The following is a 24,456-nucleotide window of genomic DNA, read 5'->3' as shown; positions in this document are numbered from 1 at the left end:
TAAACTTTGTAGTTTTTGTGGGCAACACAGGTAAGAAATAATCTTACAGCTTCAATCCTAGCTACATGTGCAAAAGTTTCTTCATAATAAATTCCTTCCTTTTGAGAATATCATTTACAAATTAATCTAGCCTTATTCCTCACAACTTGACCATCTTCATTTAATTTATTCCTAAAAACCCATTTAGCTCCAATAACATTCTTATTTTTAGGCCCAGGAACCAAAGTCCATGTGTTATTTTTCTCAATTTGATCTAATTCTTCTTCCATAGCTTTCAACCAATATTCATCTTTACATGCCTCAATTACTGATACTAGTTTAACTTGAGAAATTAAACATACCTCATTAGTTGTCAGTCTTCTTCTTGTCATTACTCCATTGTTCTTATCCCCAATAATTTGATCTACTAAATGATTCAATCTCACATACCTAGGAGTCTTCTGACTCTCTGTTCATCTTCCCGGTTCTTCAGTTAATGCAAAAAAAAAGTGATACGGCCGGAGTAACTGGTTCAACACTCTGTTCTAGTAAAGGTGCTACCGGTTAAGATATAATCATTTCCACTACCGGTTCCTTCTCATAAACTCTGATTTGACCTATATTCAGCTCATCCACTTTGACATTAGCACTTTCCACAATTCTATGTAATCTCTTGTTATAACATCTATATGCCTTTCTTTCATTAGAATAACCAAGAAATATACCTTCATCACATCTAAGATCAAATTTTTCAATGATATCATCTCTCCTAATATAACATTTACTACCAAAGATTTAGAGATACTTAATTGTAGGTGTATTACCAAATCATAATTCATAATGTGTCTTACCATTTTCTCCTTTGATATGTACTCTATTGACTATGTAAACCATTGTTCTCATTGCTTCTCTCAAGTAGATATGAGGTAGACTAGCTTCCATCATCATTTTTCTAGAAGAATCCAAGATAGTTATGTTCTTCCTTTCCACAACTCCATTCTATTGAGGTGCCAAGGGAGTAGAAAATTGTCTTCTTATACCATGCTTTTGACAAAAGTTATTAAACTCACCAGATGTGATTTCTCCATCATGATCTAACCTCAAACATTTAATCTTCAATCCTTTCCCAGTTTCCACTTTAGCCTTAAAGATTTTAAATTTTTCAAATTCTTCATATTTTTTCCTTAGAAAAGTAACCCACATCATTCTAGAATAATCATCAATGATTAGCATGAAATATCTATCTCCTTGAAATTTTTTAACTCTAGTAGGGCCACACAAATCAGTATGAATAAGATCAAGAACATCATTAGATTTATCTTGTAAACTCCTAAAAGAGGTTTTGACATGTTTCCCCATTTGGCATTCTTTACATACTAGATTATACGACTTCACAATCTTAGGTATATCTCTAACTGCCTTAGTTGAACTGATCTTCATAATGCAATTAAAATTCACATGACATAGCCTTGTATACCATAGCCAAATCTCATCAATTTTTGCAATCAAACATGTATTCTAACCAGAATTCAAATGAAATATATTACCTTTTGTCTGTGTATTGGTTGCAATCTCCTAACTAGATCTATTAATGATTTTGCATTTTCCATCCTCGAACTGTAATTGAAATCCCTTATCCACCAATTGTCCCACCCTCAAAATATTATGCCTTAAACCTTCAACATAATAAACATTGTCAACATTGTTCTTACCATCCAATGATATAGTTCCTTTTCCTTTGATCATACATGCTTTTTCATCTCCAAATCTAACCAGACCGCCATCAAATTCTTGCAAAGATAGAAATGTCCCTTTATCTCTAGTCATATGATGTGAACAACCACTGTCAATTACCCATTCATCCTTGTCTTCAATTTTATTAGCAAGTGCCTTCTCTTAAGGTACATTCTCTTTTGGAGTGCCGGAACATCTTCCTTGATAGCCAGGAACACCCATTCCTTCTCATTGTCGGAACCATTAGTAGAGTCTTATGCCTGTTCATCATTAGAATCAGTAATACCTTCCTCATCCGCTATGTAGCATGACTTGTCTCTATTTTTCCTATACTTATACTTGTTCTGATATCTAGGGTTAGGCTTAAAATATCTTGTAACTCTTTCTTCAAATCTTGAATTTCTTTCAGGACATCTAGATATAAAATTATCAATATTATTACATGCAAAACATTTAAAAGGCACTTTTCCTTCATACTTACTTCCTACCGGTCCTTTAGGTACTCTTCTAGCAAACAGTGCCTCAAGTTGCTCAAATTCTTCATCTTATTTCTTCATATCATCAAATTCCTTTGCATACAAAGATTTCCAATCTTTCTTACTGGTTGCTAATGCAGATGCATGAAAAGAAGGTTCAGTCTTCACAGCTCCAGAAGGTCCGAATTCTTCAAGTTCAAAAGTAGATAATTTTTCAACCAAACTATCTCTGTTGACATATGTATTAGCCATTGTTTTGAACTCATTAATAGAAGTAGCCTTCTTCTTGTAAGCTGGTGGTAGGACTCTCAAAACTTTAGAAACAATTTCATCTTCACTCAGAGTTCCACCACAAAATTGAATTCCTATAACAACCTCATTTACCCTTTCCATGAATACAGTAATCCTTTCATCTTCTTCCATCTTCATATTTTCATATCTCACCCAGTAACCATCAAGTTTAGCAATCTTCATGAAGAGTCTCCAACTTATCCCATATAGCCTTTCCAAATGATTTGTCAATCAATCCCATTATTTACTGATCAGAAAGTGCACACAAGAGGGCTTCTCTTTCTCTATAATCATTCTCAAGCTCCTTATCCAGGTTTGCCAGATGCTGGATTATGAGGTGCAACACCATTCTGTGTGATCTCCCAAATTTCCTTGATAAGACATCTCAGATGAGCCTCCATCTGAATCTTCCATACTGTTTAATTTATTCCATCAAGCCTAGGGATATCTCTCCAAAAGATACCTTCTAGAAGAACTGGATGAACTTGAACTTTTAGTTGCCATAGGATCTTCCTCAAGTGGTTAAGCTTTCTGCAAAGAGGACCAAAGCTCTGATACCAATTGTTAGATAGTTCAAATAACTGGAAGACAACTAAGAGAGGGGGGGGGGGTGAATCAATTGTCATAGATTACTAGAACATTTAGCAATTAAAAATTTAATACCAAAACCCAAAACATTAATACTAGAATTCTTAAACCAAATACCAGAATAGTAGTTAAACCAATTAAGCATAAAAAATAATCACAGAATAAATGTCATCCACATGACACCAAGATTTATACGTGCAAAACCCGGTAAAGGGAAAAACCATGGTGGGAAGCCTACCCACAGTCAGATAATACTTCTGCTGTAACTATATGAATTATAATTGAGGGGCCTGCACTTGCAGGAAGGCCAATAGCCTAGAGTGCACTACTCATCACAAAAGGAGTCTCATTGACTACATATAAATCCAGACTACAATCTGAAAGAAGGAATGAACTGTAAAGATAGCATCTCCTATGCCTAAGTACAGTTTCGGTTAAGCTCAATACCGTAGAACTAAATCCTCTTACATAAGCCCAATTCAATCTTCAATGGTCGACCAAATCCTCTTCCTGAATGATATTACATTATTCACACATTACATCACTTTACCATAACTATAATGATCTATAGTGAGATCTTACAACATATATGCAAACCCTCGACCATAAAAAATCATTGGCCACCAGACAATAAACCAATTAAATAATTACAAAACATGTCGACCTTAGACCAAGTAAATAATATCCAACACATAAGACATCCTGGAAATGTATCGATAAGTCCAATCCACACGTTACATTAAGTCGGTCCATAACCTAGATCAACCGGGCCCCAATATAGGTCCACACGCTAAAGCAATAATTTAAATCCATAAAGTCTTGAATAAGATCACCATCAGCATCCTGAAACTCCACCGAAAGATGCACCAACACCACTTATGCATATCATCAAAGATCTTCATCAAAAGCTCTGCCGGTGAAACCCTTGTCAGTACCACAAGCCAAGCTTCCAAGCAAGCACGATAGCATCCGATCACTAGACCAATACAAACTTATTGAATATGAACATAAGTATCATGAATAAGACAATTCCATAACCAAACCATACTAGATCATGCTAGATCCAAACCAACCAGAAACCACTCAACCTACCGAGACCAGAAGGGTGCCGGTAAAGCATCCAAACAGCTAGTGTTGACATCAATGACAAAATATCAATGCAACACATAATTAATTTCTCCAAATGGCCAATAGTATCTCTGTGAAATGAGTGAGCATGTGATCCAAGGTTGTCGTTCTTAACCTACATTGTCATCAATCATAAATATGTCAGTCAAAATGTGAAAAATAGATGAATTTTTAAAATTACAAATAATTGAGGAAAATCACTTTGCGAACATGTCCTAAGCATCATTTTGTGTCATATGACCAATTTTTTGCTTGAACCCAGTTCATAGTTTTCCATATTTTAAACTTTCAAATTTTGATGTCCCTCTCTTTAAATCAATTAAAATCCAACACCTGATGTATCGTCATGAGGAATAAATGATGGTATATGCTCATCCTCCTACCTTGAAGGCATTTGTTGAATTGTGGAACCTAAATCCTTACCAATTGAAATTTTTGGTCATATTTCCTAAATCAAGGCATTAAAGTCTAATGGGAAATATTTGAATTATTATTTTAAAAATAATTCAAATATTTTAAATTGTTTTCAATATATTTCCCATTTTGAGCTCTTTGAAGAGAAAGAGAAATAAAAAATCCTTATGTAGGTTCGGATGGAATAATGGCAAGTGATCTTTCACTGAAAGCCCTTAATTGCTCAAAAATTTCAAAAATCTAACCTTAATAGGTTAAAAATACTCAAAAAGTGAGCAAGCCTAAGCTATCCCTTTGAAAAGTCAAAATCCTAACTATAATAGGCTAAAAATTCTCAAAAGTGAGAAATCCTAACCTATTATGCTCACTTTCTCACAAATCCTAACTTTCTAACCTCCCTTGCTCAAAAAGCTTAAGTTGAGAAATTCATAACTATTTTTCAAGAAACTTTCAAAATGCTAGAAAGATGGAGTCTTCAGGAACGCTCAATATTTTTGTAGGTTATGTAGGAACGGATTTGTTGGAAGGGCTTTGGAAGATTTTGCACAGAAATGGAAGGTTTGGATCAAAGTGATAGAGTGCCATTGTAGACAAAGCACCTCGGAACACACATTGGAAAAACTTGAACAAATCCAATTTGTGGAAAAGATTGCATTGTTAATGTAGTGATAGTGGGATATGAATGAGATAAATTTGTTGAAAATGCAAGAGAAACTTCAAATGGATATATTTTGCAGGTGTAAAATCTAATTCAACAATGTTTGCGAGCATCTTTAATCTTTTAAGCAAATATAACCCACATGGTTAAAGCCAAATTCTACAATGTTAAAGATTGACCGAATGGTTCAAAGAGACGTCATCTTTGCAAAATGTGCACGAAATGAAGTTTGCGACGAAGCTCTCAAAATTTTTGAATTAATGGAGCACACAAGCTTTTAACAGACCACCTCAAATAGATGTTATCTCATAAAATACCCGATTGAAGGACATATGAAAAATAAATTTGTTGGAAAGGCTTTACAAACTTTCAAGAAACTTCAATGGCACGTATAGTGCTAAGTTCTATAAGCTTTGCTAATATTCTTCTGCATCTATGCCAAATATGGTAGCTTTAGAACAAATTTTGGGCATCCATCAAAACGTATTAGATGGAGATTCCTGTCAGATATTATGTTTGGGAAGGTCTTGCTAAACATGCGTACAAAATGTGAACTCATTGACACTCTGCCTTGAGAGAACGTGGTCTCATTGGAATGCCATCATTACAAGAATATGAAAATTGGATGTGGTGAAAAGGCTTTAGAGATGCTCAAGAAAATGTAAATGGCAGGTGTAAGCCGAAATTCTCCCACCTTTGTCGGCACCCAGCCATGCCGATATGGGAAATTTTAAGATAGTATACGAAGATCCATCAAAGCATAGTGGGAGAGATTTTTTTTGTCAGATCTTATAGTTGAAAATATTGAAATGCATGCAAAATGTGGAGTCTTTGGCAATCTCTCTAATCTGTTTGACATGATGCGGGATGTGCATGCACACGAGTTGTTTGATGGAATGCTTAATGCAAAACGTGGGGTCATAGACAACACACAATAACTGTTTGACAAAATGTTTCCAAATAAATGGTATCCCATGGTATGCCGTGAATGGAGCCTCGCTATGCTTGCTGGCCAATATTCTTTTGTAGGCTCAGTTGAGTCTCTAGTTTGCCTTACCCCGCTTTCAGTCATTCGCAATATCTCTCTGACTATTGAGGCTTAAGAGCTTGCCTATCGGTCGAGTGGTCTCTCTCTAAAATTTTATAGTTTCTTTAGTCAACCTCTTGACAAACATCATGTGAAGGAAGAGGGGCCTTGATGTCACGGCCAGGTGAGTATGACATAGAGGCTATCTAGTGAATTATCGCGTATTGTCTGACATAATGCTTCATGTATAATGCAGGGGGGGCATAAACGATGCATGTTAATGGTTTGACTGAATACTTCAAAGAGATGTCATCTCATATGATGCAGTGATAGAAGGATGAGCGATATATTGATGAAAAATGTTTCAAAGCTTTCAAACAAATATAAGTAGCAAATATAAAACCAAATTGCAACTGCGCTGTCATTTTTGTGCCAGTGCTGAAGCAGAAAAACTTTAAACAAAGTATGAGCAACAACCAAAGCAAAAGGAATTCATAAGTGGAAAACCAAATCACACTTAATGATCATATAAATATGGAAGCCCTAAATAATGTATGGACATTTATCAAAATGAATGATTGAAAGATTTTATTAGATGAGATATGTGTTATGTTGGCAAGCTAAAGTAAGCATTGTAGTTAGTTACAGTTAGTTACAGACATCATGAAAATAGGGATGACTTGGTGATTATTCTCTAATCATAATGAAGTATAAGTTTCATAGCTCCGATTATGCACCTATTCTCAAATGCATGATTCTAGACATTGGTGATACAAAATTGGGAAATGTGAATCTTTCAGATTTTTGGAAATCAATAGAAAAGAAAGAGAAAACTTTGACATCTCAAAGGTTGCTAGATAGTGGATTGGCACATGTGGCAAGGGCACCCCACATCAGTTCAATGCCCGAAATTAGTTTTGGAATGCATGAAATCATGTAATCCAGAGACAAAGGAAATTAGGACAGTAGAAGGTAATGTGGAGGCTAAATTTGATCCAATATCTATTACCATAGTACTCAGATTGCCTTTGAGAGACCGATTCATAGAGCTGGATAGAGAGTATGCAGATAGTTATTTTATCAATAATGAAGCCCACTATTTGAATAATATAGATAGAAAATGGTTGGCAAAACTAAGAAGAGGGAAATCACAACTTCCTAAGATAATACACAGGTCTCTATTGATGGAGGATATGGAAAACATGGTTATTTTCTTGAATCAAGTCACAGGAAATGAGGATTCAAATGACTTGGAGGGATGGATGTTTTTGTTCATCAATATCATCTATGAACGCATACCATTTATTAATTGGGATTATATTACACAGGTCTGTGTAAGATAATACACAGGTCTCTATTGATGGAGGATATAGAAAACATGGTTATTTTCTTGAATCGAGTCACAGGAAATGAGGATTCAAATGACTTGGAGGGATGGATGTTTTTGTTCATCAATATCATCTGTGAAGGCATACCATTTATTAATTGGGATGATATTATTAGTAATAATTTTTGTGATCAGCTACTCAAATTGAGAAAGAATTATAATTTCTATATGACATCATATCTATTTTATGCCATTGCTAGGATGAAGAAATGGCCAAGGTTGAATTTATGAGGATGCAAATCAGATTTATAATTATCATCTACAGCTACAGTTAGAGGAAAGCTATCATCACTTTAAGTTGGTTAATGATGCCTTTACTATGTTGACAATAAGAGAAGTACATGGTAGCATTGGACTCAGAATATCTCCAGAAGTAGCAGTACTAGTACAAAAGTATGGTAGTTACTTCATATAGTTTCTGAAGTTCACATACATCCAAAAAGGAGGTTATGATGGCTGCCCTCTCATGTTGTTGAGGTTTGTTGAAGATAAGTTGATCCTCATTGAGGTTTGTAGGAAAATTGCACAGGTCAACAAAATTTGTGAGAATAAAAGAAAAAGCGTTATTTGTTTTCCCATTGGAGTTGGTTATTACAACTATGAGAGAAACTCAGATGCTCAAAGCATCAAGAGGTCCATAGAAAAAATTCACTTGTACCCTTATGATATGAGGTTTCCTTTTGATAGGAAAGGGTATGTTGTAGGAGAGTTGGAACTTGGTGCTGGATTTGAGCATTTTCCTAATATAGAAGATTTCTGGCAAGATTGTGAAGATGATTTTGAGGTATGAAAAAGGGATTGGATGAGGTTTTCTGTCAAGCAAATAGTTGATTGCAAAATTTAAATAAATGTGAATGGCATTAAGGATGATGAATCTGGTTTGATTGATGCTTTTTATTTTGAGAGGATTCAACTTCTTCCTCATCCACCCATTAATTGGTCACTTTCAGAGATAAGAAGTATCTAGCAAAGATCAGCCTATGTGGTTTGAAGGACACTCGAATGGGTTAAAAGTAAGAGGATTGAGGCTACAACAACTAGACCTTCACATAAAGGTAATACTTCAAAAGATAGAGGTGGAGCACAAGGAAGTTCTTCTCTTCCAACTAATTTGCAAAGGTCAAACTTAGTTTTGAGTCTACACCAAAATATATCCAAGGGAGGTGATGATGGAGAAGGTCTAGAAAAAGGTAAGGATCTTGCAAACACATATGAAGTTAGTTTTGTCATTAAGAAAAAGAGGTCAAAGATAAAAGAAAAGATAATGAATCTTGCCAAGGAGCTAGAAGCTGAGTTGGAAAGTATGTTGCCTCAACATCCTCCTAGTATCGATAATCGACAAATGCCCTTTGACTCACCTTCTATCATTATTTCATCAACACAACATGATGATTTTGCCATTCATGAAGAATCTGAAATAAATGATGTGCATACTGAAGTTCAATTTCCACTCTTTCCAAAAAATCCAACATCTTTAACTTGGACATTTGTGAATAATCAATAATCATTGCCATCATCTTCATCATTTTGGTTATATCAGAGGTTATAGAATAAGAAGAGAACTGTTAAGTTGATAGCTCCTAATTTTCATGTGGCTGCAAATGCACTTCACAGAATAGCCACACCCAATAAAACAAAGTTGCATCCAGATTGGGAATTAGCCCTTCATTAGGAAATTTATTTGTTGAGGTAGCCCAGCCTATTATTGAAAAATATATAAGTGAAGCTAGTGAGGAATATTTTAGTATGACACGGGTAGATATAGGACCTACAACACATGAGGAAGCTGTTCATAATTTTCAAATTTCTATAGGTATTCTTGTTGACAAAGCAAACAAAGATAAGGAAACAAAGGATCAACTAAAGAAACAAATACATTTTCTTTCATCCTATATCAAATCCATTGTGGATTCTTTAGATACATAGTTGGTGTTAGCATAAACTTTGACATTAATGCATGCTGAAGGAATTATTGAAAAGAAGGTGATTGAAGATACACATAAATGCAAGAGACATAGTAAAATGTTAAAGGAATGGATTAATCAAATGAAGTATGAGACATTAGACTTCATTGAAAAATCCAAGGATGTTCACATGAAAATTGATGTACATGAACAGGACATTTCTACAGAATTGAAGAATTCCAAAGAACAAGAAATGTCTTGGTAGGATAATTTGAAAGAATTCCAAAGAATAGCTAAAATAGATATGGATGTACTCATCACTAACAAAGTCTTCTCTCATAAAGAAGAAAATCAATCCAGTACATGGTGCAAGAGTATAAGTTGGAAATTGGAGAATATGAAACAATGCTTGGGTGAGTATCAAAAAATCTTGGTGACTTGTGAATGAACAAAAATGAAGGTAATAGAGGACACAATGAACATTATTGGTGATATATCAGTAAAGGAGAAATTTCAGCGAATGGACAGTCAAGTGCTCTTAAGCAAGTTTCATGATAGAATCAATATTGAATTAGCAGATGTGCAGGTTTCAGATGTAGATAGAATGAAGAGACTCAGTGTTATTTCAGTTGCCTTAGATGCTTGTGACATGCCTTCATATTAACATGATTTGATTGACATTCAGGATGGCCAAGCTACTACCAAATTAAAGATGAACAATGTGATCATTCCCAAATACAAGTTCATGGTAGATGCTCTTAAAGCATACAGGTTGTTCAAGACTAAAACACCAGTTCAGTAGGATCAAGTAATCAGCCAGCATGCTTCTCCATGATATTGATAATTAATATCATGCTTTTATCTTTGTATATTCTCTTTTGTTGTGTTTTGATTAGTTAGTCTCAAGTATTATTTTCAGTCTTATTGTATAAATTGAGATTTTCTATCTCATGGAGTCAAAGGTTACAAGGTTGACTTTTTATGTGCATAAATGTTTAAGTTATTAACTCATTGTAAGTTACGCAGAAAAGAGTTAGTTATTAACTCAGGATTGAAGTTGGTAATGAGTTAGTTACTCATGAGAGGTTAGAAATATTGGAAAGATATATTGTAGAAGGAATTATTCGGACTTTGTGAGTTTTGGGATAGCTAAAATTTTGGATTGTATAACTTCATCTTTTGAATACAAAGAAAATTGGAAGTGTTTCCATGATTGCTAAGTATTCATTTGCTCAATATTATGTAACTATCATGTGACATTAAAATAACATGCTTGCAAATTACTTTCCCAGTTTCATAAAGACAATGGTCATATGACATTATAGACTTCTTTGGTATCTTTGGAGTATATAGGTGTCATGCAAACTTTAATGCTTCATTTCACTACCTTCTTATGCATGGTATAGAGTTGATAGTGATAAGGTTAGAAATCAATGAAATCTGAATAACAATCATATGTTTGTTGTGTAGATTTCTTCTAATTTCATTTATAGTTATTTTCCCCTTTTCCTTTTCAAGTTAGTTATATTCAAAAATACAAATAACCCTATCATACGAGGGAGTTGCCCCTCTCAAAAGTAGAGGAAGATCGTATCCAAAGAATGATCTATCCAACTATTGGGAACCTTTTCTTTGTCACTCCTCCATTGGGCACATAGTAGAACATTTAGAAGTGACAGATCTATTTACCAACACTCTTAAAATTAAATCACTCTAAGTATTATATAAATAAATTGAAATAAACCCATTAAGAAATATCTCTCCATTGGACATCAACCCAAATATACCAGTGTAAGTTCTTTTGACAAAATATAATAAAAAAATATATTACCTTCATTTATTATGACTTTCATTCAATTAAAAGATATATACTAAGGTGTAAACATTTTTGTAATAAACATGCTTCAAAATGGAAGAGGTGTGATGGTATTTCTTAACATGTCACTGTATCTTGGCCTTATGTTAATGAATATTCACCCACAATATCAAATCAATCATGCAAGATATCAAACCATCAATCATCAACTTACTATATATAAAGTAAAGTGGGCCTTGAAAAGCATAAGACATGCACTTTCTTCCAAAGGAAATGGGAAGAAGTATGCCTTTTCCTATAAAATTTATCTTTAGAAACCCTTTTTTATATTATTATATTATGTATTATATAATAAAGGGATTAGCATGCTAGAAATTCTAATAAAATTATAGAGAAAAGTAACCTATGATATAATTTAAGATTAAGAATAAACCAAAAAAACCATTTACATGAAGCTCAAAATCTGCTTCCTTGCAACTACCTTTGAATTTGATACTATCTCTGTGACTCTTGAGTTTGGACTAAAACTAAGGTGTACACTTTATCTTAATAGACATTCTTCAAAATGGAAGAGGCGTGATGATATTTCTTAACATGTCACTGTATCTTGGTCTTGTGTTAATGAAGATTCACCCACAATATCAAATCAAGCATGCAAGCTATCAAACCATCAATCATCATCATGCTATAAATAAAGTAAAGTGGGCCTTGAAAAGAGTAAGACATGAAACCATTGTTTATATTATTATATTATATATTATATAATAAAGGGATTAGCAAGTTGGAAATTCTGATAAAATTATAGGGAAAGTAACCTATGATATAATTTATGACTAAGAATAAACCAAAAAAACATTTACATGAAGCTCAAAATCTTCTTCCTTGCAACTACCTCTAAATTTGATTCTATCTCTATGACTCTTGAGTTTGGACTAAAAATTTAAATTTTGAGATATTGATAACATTTAATTTAATAAAGTCAGCTATTTTGATAAGCAATTTCATGATCACTTATTTCTTCTCTAACCATGAAAAGGATCACATGGCAAGATAACATACAAAATCTCTAAACACTTTAAGCCATATTTCCAATAGATAAAAACTATTTTAGTACCAAATAGAAGCAAGACAACTATAATCCTCTAGGACAACTTAACCCAAGTCAGCCATCCTAATAATTTTTTAATAGTCAATACATACAATTAAACAAAAAAGAATTCATAACCAAGACCTTGAAAATTGGTAAGCATATTAACTAAAGAAAACAAATTCATATAACTATGGCATGGCTTCTTATTCACCAACAAAACTAAGCTTTGAGATCAACTTTTTTCACTATAGCAAAAATGCTTGAGCTCAAAACATCATAAACCATTAAAACCTAAATATTATGAAATGAAGTAATGGAAAATGAAATTTGCAGATTCAATTTATAAGGAGAGGAAAAGTGGTTGTGAGACAAACCCAATGGAAATATTCTAAACTTGAGGAGCAATATTCTAGAATGAAGTTTAGTGTCACCCCTCCTATGCATCAAACATACCATGCTCTCTTCATGGCACATTATTTACTTTCTATTTTTACTTCTTGGAAAACATATGCTACAATAAGAAGAGAATGTGAGCTTTCCATTCAACTTTCCCAAATCTATAGAGAATCTTTTAGGAAAACGCAAGGGAATTTAAAATATTATTTTTGTTTCAAAGTAGCTCCTTATTGTATTATTTTAGACTATTTGAGATCAATGTGGTTTGAACCATTGTTTCCAGGTCATCATAGTCTTTCTTTCTATATTAGTGGACTATTTAGCATATCTATGTCATAACTATAACCAATTAGAAATCATTAGAGAGCTTTTGAGTATGGTTTAAAAATATTCTTGGGCCAAATAGTGGAAATTTGAATATGAGAAAAAAGAAAAAAGACCAATATAGCATGACCTTTGTCTTGTCTTTATATTAATGCTACTAATTCCAAATATTGGTGGAAATATAGAAGAAAAAGTGTAGTAATTGGAGAGAAATTGTAAAATAAAAATAAATGTTGAAATCAATCTCGACTATCATATCACTTTTGATCTTGTCCTCTTCCCTCATCTAATAGCTTGAAAATTCATTGTTTCTTGTCAAATTTCATGAAAATTTTCATTAAAGTTAGTGCATATTGATTGCTATATTCCTTCAATGGGTCCTCCTTGATTGAAGAATTGAGGAGTAAATGAATAAATATATTCATGTTGAAAAATAACTTTTTAACCCTCATTCATGACTATTATTCTTTTTTTTAAATTTTAAATCAGGCTTTCTTAGTTCATCTTTGTGTAATCTAGCAAAAGTTATTTATATAAAGAGGTTGTTTGTATATGTAAAGAAGGGAATTTGTCAACTCAAGGATGATGAATCCTCAAGGACAAATTGTCCTTCTAATTACCTCTATGAACTGGTTCTAAGATGAGCCAGGGGATGACAAATTTATACAAGGAGTGTCAGCTACCCGAGAAGCATCTCTGGATGGCTCTACAGAGCCTCTTTCCTTGGGATGAGCGTGTGGAGCTAGGACACCAATGTGCGCTGTCATCCTGTATGAACAAAGCATAGAGTCTGAGCATAAAGTCATAGACGTGCTGACAGAACTTATAAAACAACTAGACAATATTGGAAATTATGAAAAACATGGATTAGAAAACAAAATAAGGAAAATACTAGAGGACAAAGAAATCTCACAACTGGTCCACACTATGAAGCCTCCCACAAGATAATCTCCTCTTCACGAAGTTGTGCCTACATACATGTAAGAGATAAAATGTTGGGGTTTGTGTTTTGGAGTCTACCTAAGTCAAACCCACGTTTTGGTGTTTCTACTTCCACGGCCAACCCAAAAAAGCCACGGGAAAGGAAGATGATGAAGAAGCTGGTAAAGAAGAATGCAAAGACCAATACAAATACAATGCTATTCTATTTGGTAATGGAAAAATAAACGAGATGTTGGAAAAGAAAGATAGAGTTAGATTACTCCCCTAGTGGTTGGCAAGTGTTGGTATGCTTGGTAAACTTGGTAGCTTGACAATGCTGCAACAATGGTGGTGGTGTCTCCAAGAGATTCAATTTCAAAGAGAAAGTATCCAATTTGCCCAAAAGGATCCTTTGGAAATATCCCAAAACCAAGGATATAGGCTAAGGGTTGAGTCTGAATGTTGGTGGCCATGTAGGGAGACTTTACAATTCCTTCCTGGTGTGGGTCGTAACATCCCAACGACAACTTGTTGGCTGGCAAGTTGGTGGGATGGTAGTACACCGTGCAAACATCTCCGCGCTGCGTCTGTGTTCGCGAATCTGTTAGATTGACAGATTTGGTAACGCCTCTGAGGAAATTGACATGGACTTCTTTGGTGGACAAAAGGATAGGTTGGCAAACCTGTCCTCCAAGCAACGTGGGGGAGGAACCACATGTCACAATTGCCACTAAGGGTGAAGAGAGTGATATTTTTGACTTTGCATTTTTTCCCTAGTTTAGCAAACATATCTTCGTTAAGAGATGTGAAGTTAAAGTAAGAAAGGTACAAAAGGTGAAGAGGAGAAAATATCACAATAAGGAAGCAGATGTTCATTGATCAGATGAAGTTGCCCCTAATGATATGATGCTAAAATTTTGGAATAGAAATCAATACTCGGAACATAGAAAACACACTAGTTGTAGTCTAGCCTAATGGATGATAAGATATGATAAAGAAGTTGGAACAAAGCACAACAAGAACAAGCCTCACCATGGAGGAAAGTCCCTGATGACAAAAAGATACAAGATAGGGAAACCGTCATTGGTACAAGATACGTTTATATGGTTAGTGCGATGCTCCATGTTGAGAGCCATATGACAGGGCGTGATAAGCCAATATGGATGACCATATGATAGGGAAAATTGGAATATCGATATGGATAACCATATGATAGGGGAAATTGGAATTCAGATATGGATAACCACATGATAGGGCAAATTGGAACACCGATATGGATAACTATATGATAGGGAAAATGATATACCGACATGGGTAGTGAGGTGTTGGATCACCATGCGATAAGGTAGATAAGTTAGCTGGAATGGGAAATGACATGCTAGATTGCCATGTGATAGGGCAATTGGAATTGGAACATTGTAGATTGGCCTCTACCAAGGAAAGAAAGATGATGCAAATTGGAAAGATGGTTTATCCCCCATGTAGGCAATCTTTGGTACAGATCAAGTGGTTTTTCCCACACCTAGGTGCACGTGATTAAAAAAATGCATGAAAAACCATAAAAATAAAGGCACAAATGGAGAAATGATGACATGATGGCCCCCCCTTAGAATGATATGCATGGAAGGCATGTCATTCTAAGGAAAAGAAGATTTATGGCACGTCAACATAATGAGATGTTTCTGTGGAATGCCACCAAGAGATAGTGAAACATAAATATCCACAACATGAAAAGATGTAATATAAGAGGATAAGGGGATTCGATAGTTTGGCATTAGAACCCATAACAGGGTCAAAAAGACATATAGTATCACTATGAGATGGGTGTATCGTCATAGTGCAAAATTTATCAGATCTGAAGAAGAGCACAGGAAGATAAAGATAAAATAACAAATTCTAGTCAACATGGAAGAAACCAAAGATTGTCCCCAATGCTTTGCATCATCCCCAAATATTGAAAAGAAAGATATGACAAATAGAAGAAGGAGGTCAACAATAGAGGAATGTGTATGACATAAAATCCCATATATTCAAGCACCTACGGAGTAACTCGGGTCCTTCAAGAGAGCACAAACATATAAAGAAATCACGAGGGAACACAACCACACACACATGCAAGATGGAGATGAAAACAAGTCCTAATGATCAACCCTTAGAAGGGGATCGTACTAGAGGAGATCATCATCTGCAAGAAGAGCCTCGTCCTCCCAATCGAGGTCATAGAGAGAGGGGGGCGAGCTTGAAGAGGGACTATTGCAAGAACCACACTGGGTGCCTCACCAGAAGTGAGAGAAAGAGACAAAGCAACAACAACATATTCATCTACAAGTTTAGAGGAGGTGAGGGTCAATGATTGTGTGAAGATCATAGACAAGGATAGAATGTCCTCCAAGGAGCCAAACATGCAGGCCTCTAGGGAGGAAGCAGGTGACTCACTTGGAGAAGATGGAATAAAGATAGGACTACCAACTTTAGGAAGAGGGGGATTGACAAACTTAGGAGAAGATGGGGCCTTCTCTATCATGCAAATAGAGATAAGCAAACCGGCAGGCACTGAGATAGGCAAAGGAAGGGATGAAGAATATACCTGTGAAGACTTGTATCGTCGAAATGACGAAACAGGGGCCTACTCAAACATGCGTTTACATGGGATAGGAGTGTTAGGCCTCCTATCAACCGTAGTAGGTTGAAGTACCCCAAGAAAACTTGGATGTTGGAGTGGGGTGAACTCACAATGTTGGTTCCCACTTTTTGGTACATCTTAATTTTTTCTGAAATCACACATTTTTTAGAAAATATAATGATTTAAGCTTTAAAAGGTCCCATTTTAAGTAATTAATTGAAGAGAGTTAGATCAAATGCTCTTAGATCAAAATTTCTTGGATAGAACCTCTCTAGTTCTAAATCATACTTGCAATGGATTCTCCATTGCATCTATCAAATGCTGATAAAAAACCAATTTTACATTAGCTTTTGGGGGGTCAAATGAATTCATTTAGAAGTTTTATTTTTTTAAGTATTAGTCCTTATTATAGGCTTTCCAAATAGTATAATTTTTAATATATTTAATTTAATTAATATATTTTTATTTTATTTCTTATGAATGTAGGTTTCTCATCAAATATGAACTTCTTTGTTAAATGCATTGGGAAAAATAGTAAACTAATTCAAAAAAATCTGAGAAATATATGTGCACTAGGTATTGATGTCTTCTTTCTAACAAAAAAAATTAAATTAAATTTATATATATATATATATATATATATAGAACAAGTTGTGTTCAAACATACACCTATATCTAAATTATAATCAGTCAGAGTTCAAAACTTAATAAAATAAAAAATATTCAACATCTTACTATAAAACCAACTGCATGCCCTGGGTATTGATGTTACAAGCCAAAATTCAATTCAATTAATTTTTTATCATTTATTAAAAAAAAGTTATGCATTTCGGGATGCACATCACTCTTAAAAAATATTGTTTGCTGTAAAAAAACCTACTTTTTGAGGGAGATGAAAAAATCAGTAAAATTTTATTCAAAATAATTTGAAAAAAATATATTTAGAATTTACAAACAAGATGTCACAAATCACTAGTTTACAGAATCTTCAAATTCTTAATGGTTTAAAAGTTATAGCTGTCGGAAAGTGAAGGTTTTTTTCAAAATGTTCATTTAAGTGTCAAAGTTGGTCAAAAAGTGGGAACCAGTATTGTGATCTCACCCAGGCTCGGTGGTAGAAAAGGTGGAGCAACAAAAGCTATGCTAGAGATCACCTGCGTGCATGACATATCAAAAGGCATGGACAAGGACAGAGTATCTCGCAAAGAACTAATAAGCAGAGGATACAAGGAAGGGGAGATGAAGACCTATACCCACTTAGGGGGAGGTTCATCAAAAGTCCTTGGAGTAGTGGGAAGCGAAATAAAAAATGATGCAGAAGCGGGAGTCACCGAAGGAACAATCTCTAAAACAACACTGGAGGATGCACCAGTGGACTATAAGGAACCATCATGTGATCGAGCCTGGTCTCATCAGAAGCATTTATGCTCATGTGCACATTGGTTCAAACGGAGGTGGGGACCACCAAATATAGTCTAGGATGGATTAGGAGAATCATGTTCCATAAGAGAGGCCTTTGGGATTGGCTCAAGGATAGGAGGATGCCTAACTTATGAAACAAGAAGGACATCCTAAATGGGCACCACATTCAAAGTGATGAGCACCTGACCTCTCTTCACTCGAGGAACGAGTGTAGGAATACGAAGCGTCAGTGTGGTCTGTGATGTAGATGTGAGAAGAGATGAAGGAACCCAAGATGAGCGCTTCCCCTTCGTATAGTGAGATGGCTTAGAGATATCAACCATGATGAGAAGCTCAAAGAGTGGGTGGGAAATGGACTTTGGCAGTGAAGGTGTCTTTCCTTTGACTGTACTAGGTATAGTCAAAGGAACAAAGGATACCACTAGGGTCTACATGGTCCTAGACAGACAAGGAAGTCTCGGTATGGGAGCGGGTATAGCCATGACCCCTATGATGGAGAGACATGTGACACAAACCGTTCCAAGACCAAGATCTTGGGTGCATAAGTTGATGTAGGAGGCAAAAAAGGTATGAGAGGTTGTGTCGATGTAGAAGCCGACTCCCTTGTCTTTTATTTATAATACACAAAGTATAAAAGGTCATTGTGGGGAAGCATTGCCCCAGTCAGGGCAGACCAAAAGTTATCCAAAGAGAAGTCCCCATAGGAAATCAATGATCGATAACTAGTGTCCTGGATGATATTCATTGCATCCTCGCAAGGAAATTTTAAGCACTTGTGAACCATGGAAGGAACTGCCTCCATGGCGATCAACCATGGGATCCCGAGTCTAACTTAGAAGAGATCAGACTCAGGGATGATAGTAAAAAATGAGGACACCGCCCTAGTACCCACCATGATCGTCAAGGTGATGTTGCCTAATGGGATAATTCAGAATCCATGGTGGGTTTGCAAGGTAGTGCAACACTTGTCATAGGCCTGCCTATGCCATCTATTCATGAAGAGTGTCTCCTTCGTGATGACATCGACTCTGCTGAAAGGGTCAACCATCACACCTATGATAGTTTGACCATTCAATCGAGTAGGGATATAGAGAGGAGCATGTTCTCCACAATATGGGGCATCGAGCGGTGTGAATGAGATAAGAATGTCAGACACCTTCCCCTTCTAGGTAAGGAGGGAGATGATAGGGGTGATAGTTACCATATTGACATATGGACCACCATCCAAGGCTGGATCAAATGTAGAAATCACATTTGTCGAGTATGGAGGAAATGGGTTGGTATAGATTTGCAAGTCACTGTTGGCTTTATCTACGAACTTGTTTGACTTGTGTTTCCTTGCATCAACTTTGATAGCCCCACTGTCATTGTGGTCTTGTACAATGTGTCTAAGATGATAACATCTCTTAGTGACATGACCAAACACATGATGATAATGACAATACTTCGACTCATCAAACCAGCGGGGGTAGGGTTGGCTATTTGACAAAGGTTTAGGATCAAGTAGGGTGATTAGGTTATCTTGCAAAAACGATTGCATGATACTCAAATAAGAGTCCTTCAATTTTGTGAAGACTCGATTTTACAAAGATTGAGAGGTAGCTATCAAAAGAGTATTTGCTACCTTAGTCACAACTTTATTCCTTTGAGACCCATCTGAGGACGTTCTAGGAAAGGACCCACCACAAGGGTTTGAAGAAGAATCTCCAAACTCCATCACATTGTGCTAATAATCAGTCAAGGTAGAGCACATACTGACAAAGTTCTGATAATGATCCAAGGACAACTTCTCCCTCAATGTTGTCTACAGGTTGCCTATGAACATATGTTACAAGTCATTATCTGGTAGGGCGAAGGGGATCTTAGTTGAAATCACTTGATATCGTGAGATAAAATCCATCACCTTCTCATTCAATTTCTTCTTACAATGAACAAGGTTAGATATAGTAACCTTGTTGCCTATGTTAGCCTGAAACCTCTTGAGAAAGAGATCCATTAGCTGGTCAAACGTGCGAATGGAGTGGTCAGACAGAGAATTGTATAACTCCAATGCAATCCCTTTGAGGGAATGAGCAAACAACTTAAGGAGAACAAAGTCTAGATTGTGATAGTCACTACACATGGTCATAAATGAATCGATGTGAGTGTTTGGGTCACCATTTCTACTAAACCTATCAAACTTCAATGACTCATCAATCATTCGAAGGATGGTATTTAGGATAGTGATATCTAAATGGCTCTGCCTATGGTATGTAGGTATAGATGGTTGGCCAAAAGAAGAAGCCAGAGAAGTGAGATGCAAATGAAGTTGGCCCATATTTTGTAGTATAGTATTGAGAACCAAGTTCCTAGGTGCAGGAGGAGGTGGTGGAGCTGCACCATCCCCTCTCCCTCCAAACTACATACCAACTGATGTGGCATTGGTAGAGACAACTACAATATGGGCAGCAGTAGAAATTATAGTCAAGTCACTAGCCATACCTGTTGTAAAGCGGAAAATCAAACCCTAGTTGCTCTCCCCTCTTCCAACTCCAAGGAGAGAGAAGGGAGATTACTAGGATTGACGGTTTTCACTTAGGGGAGACTTTACATTCAAAAGAGGGGTTGAAACCCACAAGATCCAATCCCACACAATGCAAGATTGGATTCTAAATGAGTTTCAAGGGTTAAGACAACAAGGCTACCCTCTTTTGTAAAGAATGTAGATAGAAGGATTAAGCTAGGAACGCATGAAAAGTGAGAAAGATTCACTTATAAACTGAGATAGGGATATAGGATGAAGCTGCGGACCTGGAATTAGTAGTAAAATGTCGAGACGGCGCTGTCCTACAAATTTGAGCAAACGTTGATGGGACGATGGCGCCCGACATACACACGGTCCTCCAAAAAATCCACGAAACGAAGGGGGATCTGTTCGTCTCTACACAAGGATTCGAGATCTTCAATTTCAGCCGTGTACCTACAACCTACACACAGAAAAGCGAAGACGATTGGGGGGTTAGGGATTAGGGGTTTTCCCTTAGGTCAAACCCCGGTTTTGGAATTAACCAAGAAATGAGAAATGCTGTAAATGTAAATGTTTGTAATGTAAAACAAGTACTAGTACCTTGTTGTAAGAATGTTTGTATTCTTACATGCGAAGGTGTAGATGTTGTTATATGTTGTATGTTGTATGTGGTATGTGATCTCCTCTTCAATGGTTGAATCCTTGTCTTGAATGCAACACTTAGCCTTGAATGGAGACTTAGAATGATCAATTGCTTGAAGGAATGCTTGAATGCTTGAATGCTTGAATGTTTGAGTATCATTTCCACCTTTTTTTCCCCTTTCCAAATGAGAGAGGAAATTTAGTTTATATACTTGTCAATTAGGGTTGATAGACTGATTTTTCCGACCTTGGGCTGACAAGGAAAGAGTATTTTCCAATTTGCAAACTAAAAGACCCGAAGCCCCATAAGAGACCGGGCCCAAAATAGGGCCAAGGACCAGGGCGCTGGGCACCATGGTCCTGGGGGACCAGGGCACCAGGTGCCCTGGTCCTGAAGGACCAGGGCGCTGGTTGCTCTGGTCCCACCTCCCGGGACAGCAGGGTGTAAGGAGGGATCAGGCAGGGTGCTGGAAAAATGCAGTTTTTGATGCCATGAGCAAGTTTTGGGGTCTCCATTTAGGTTCCGTGTTGCATCGCCATCATGAAGACCCAAATGCAGTCAAAATTGCAAGTGTCGCAATTTTAGGATGCTACATTTAGCCCCCACTTTAGTGGGAGTATAGGCGTACGCTCATACTTTCGGTAAAGTACAAGGAAACAACATTGAAAGACTTTCACCACGTCAAGGAGGCAAGACACACCAAGCCCCCAGTGGACTAAGGATCTTACGACTTCGATTGACAAAGTAAAAGGGAAGATCGCGAGGGAGAACCATGACTGTTAGCAGTAAGGTTCCCTCACTATGAGTCATGCAAGAGAAATACCAAAAATTTTCAAGGCAAAGCTAAGTTCGCCAAGAAATTTTTGAGTATCCTGAAGGGATAGACGGGGTGTATGCCCCCCTACGTTAAAGCGATCGCACATGCCTCATCGGGGGTGATTGCTTTAAGGTAGTGATACACGTAAGAAATGAGAAGGGAAAGGAGCACGTTATCACAAAGATTTAGCCCCCAAGTGTGAGATAAACCCAAGGATAATAAACACAAAAAACAAAGCATGAGGTGACTTCACTTTCCTCAGGGTCAGTATGCTGTATGATAATTCATGTATATCATATGTATGTATGAATAATTTTTCTTCATTCCCCAATCAAGGAAGGTCACCTAGAAGAAGGGAACACGTGTCTTTTGAGTCAACATGAGAGAGACCAAAAGAGATCTCAATGCTTTGCATCGTCCTCAAGTAGACAACACTAAGGACAACAAATAGAAGAATGAGAATAACACATAGAAGAAGTAACAAAAGAGAGGAGGAGAGAGTCTGCTATGCTAATGAAACTAGTCTAGCACGTCATCTACCCCCCGATCTTGCTGATCAATGTTTCGGGAAGGCAGGGAACACGCTAGAGGAGGAACATCCAACACAGCAGATGGAGCTATCACAAGATCCAAACAAGGGCTATGTTCATGTTCCAAGCCACATTGTTCTTGTCTAGGAGCTAGGATAAGTGCTTTAGAAAATTTGTTAGATAAATGGTTATCAATATCAACAAGTTCATATTCACTATCAGAAGCAAAAGAAGTAACATTTTCATCATGAATAACATTTTCATCTATATCATCATCAAGATTTATAAAAATAGGATCTTTAACTCGCACAGGGTCAAGATCATCATGTATCTTATGTTTTGGAGATTTTGGAGAAAATGGAATAATGCTTGTTGAAGGTGTTTGTGGAGATTGTAGAGTTTGAGAAGCAGCTGCCTGAGCTCTAAGACGACGCTTTCGTCAACGTTCACGTGCAGAACGGTTTCGTCTAGTCTTAGTAGGAAGTGGAGAAGTTTGAGGAGGAGGAATGTTCTCATCCTTATTACTTGGGTGTTTAGGTTGTGGTCTCTTAGGTTGGATAATAGGAGAAGAAGAAGGTCTCTTCTCTCTATAAAAAGAAGGAGGAGGAACTGCTTCGTATAAAGGAGGAATATTTGGTTTAGGAAGGAGACCAAGTCCATCATGACGAGGAGGTATAGGTCTACTTTTAGGAAGTTTATTAGGCATAGACATAGTCACATCCATAGGGATGGGTTGGGAATCTTCTTGAGGAAAGACATTAGTTTTATCTTTCAAAGGAAGAACTTCCTTCTCCAGAATGATAGGAATATCAAGTTTGGGTGTTCTAGGTTCACTTAGAGATAGGATCATATCTGTTTTCCACTTTTGATAAGATTTTAAGAGATGATCAGTTCGTGGTGGAAGCGATTGGAATTGTTTAGGCCAAAAATAATCAATAGGAACGCTAGAAGTTCTTTCAGCTGGTTTAAAGAGACTATGATTGACAGTAACAACTTCACCATTATGGGGAAATTTCAAACACTTATGAATAGGAGAAGCAATAGCTCTCATGGAAGATAGCCAAGGATAGCCAAGCTTCACACGAAATTGTTCGGATGAAGGAATAATAGCAAAGTTTACATCAAGGGATTTGTTATGGACCTCAATAGGTAATGTAATAGAACCAATTGCAGGAGAAGAAAATGCATCAAATAATTTCACAATCACATTTATTGTGTCATAGATCACTTGATTCAATTGCAAAGTAAAAAGAAATTCCTCAGTAATAACATTAACCATGCACGAAGGATCAATAAGCACTCCACGGCAAGGTGTATTCTTGACTTTTGGAACTATGTATAAAGGACCATCGGGTGCCCTGATAGTTTCACTAGAATCAAATGTGATGGAAGGTTCTTTAGGGTTTTCTTGTTGCTCTACAAAGTTAATCACATTCGGAGTCATAGATACAAGACCATCAGATGAGAAAGAGGAATCATTAGTCTCAATCACATTAGAGGTATGAGAAGGTAATGTATCAGTAAAAATCTGAAGATTTTGGTTAGGAGGAGCTACAGATGTATTGCCTTTATCATTCACTCCTGAAACAGAGATAGTATTATTATCAATCAAATCTTGAATTTTACCCTTTAAAGCAAAACATTTTTCAGTATCATGCCCAGGTTGACGATGAAATTGACAAAAAGATTTGTTATCAAAATAGGGTGAATTAATCTTTGTAGGATCAATTTGACTTATAGGAGGAAGAGTAAGCACATTTTGTTCCAATAACTTATTCATAA

This window comes from Cryptomeria japonica, chromosome 3 (assembly GCF_030272615.1).
Source record: "Cryptomeria japonica chromosome 3, Sugi_1.0, whole genome shotgun sequence".
Classification (NCBI taxonomy): domain Eukaryota; kingdom Viridiplantae; phylum Streptophyta; class Pinopsida; order Cupressales; family Cupressaceae; genus Cryptomeria; species Cryptomeria japonica.
Note: the sequence above shows the minus strand (reverse complement) of the source record.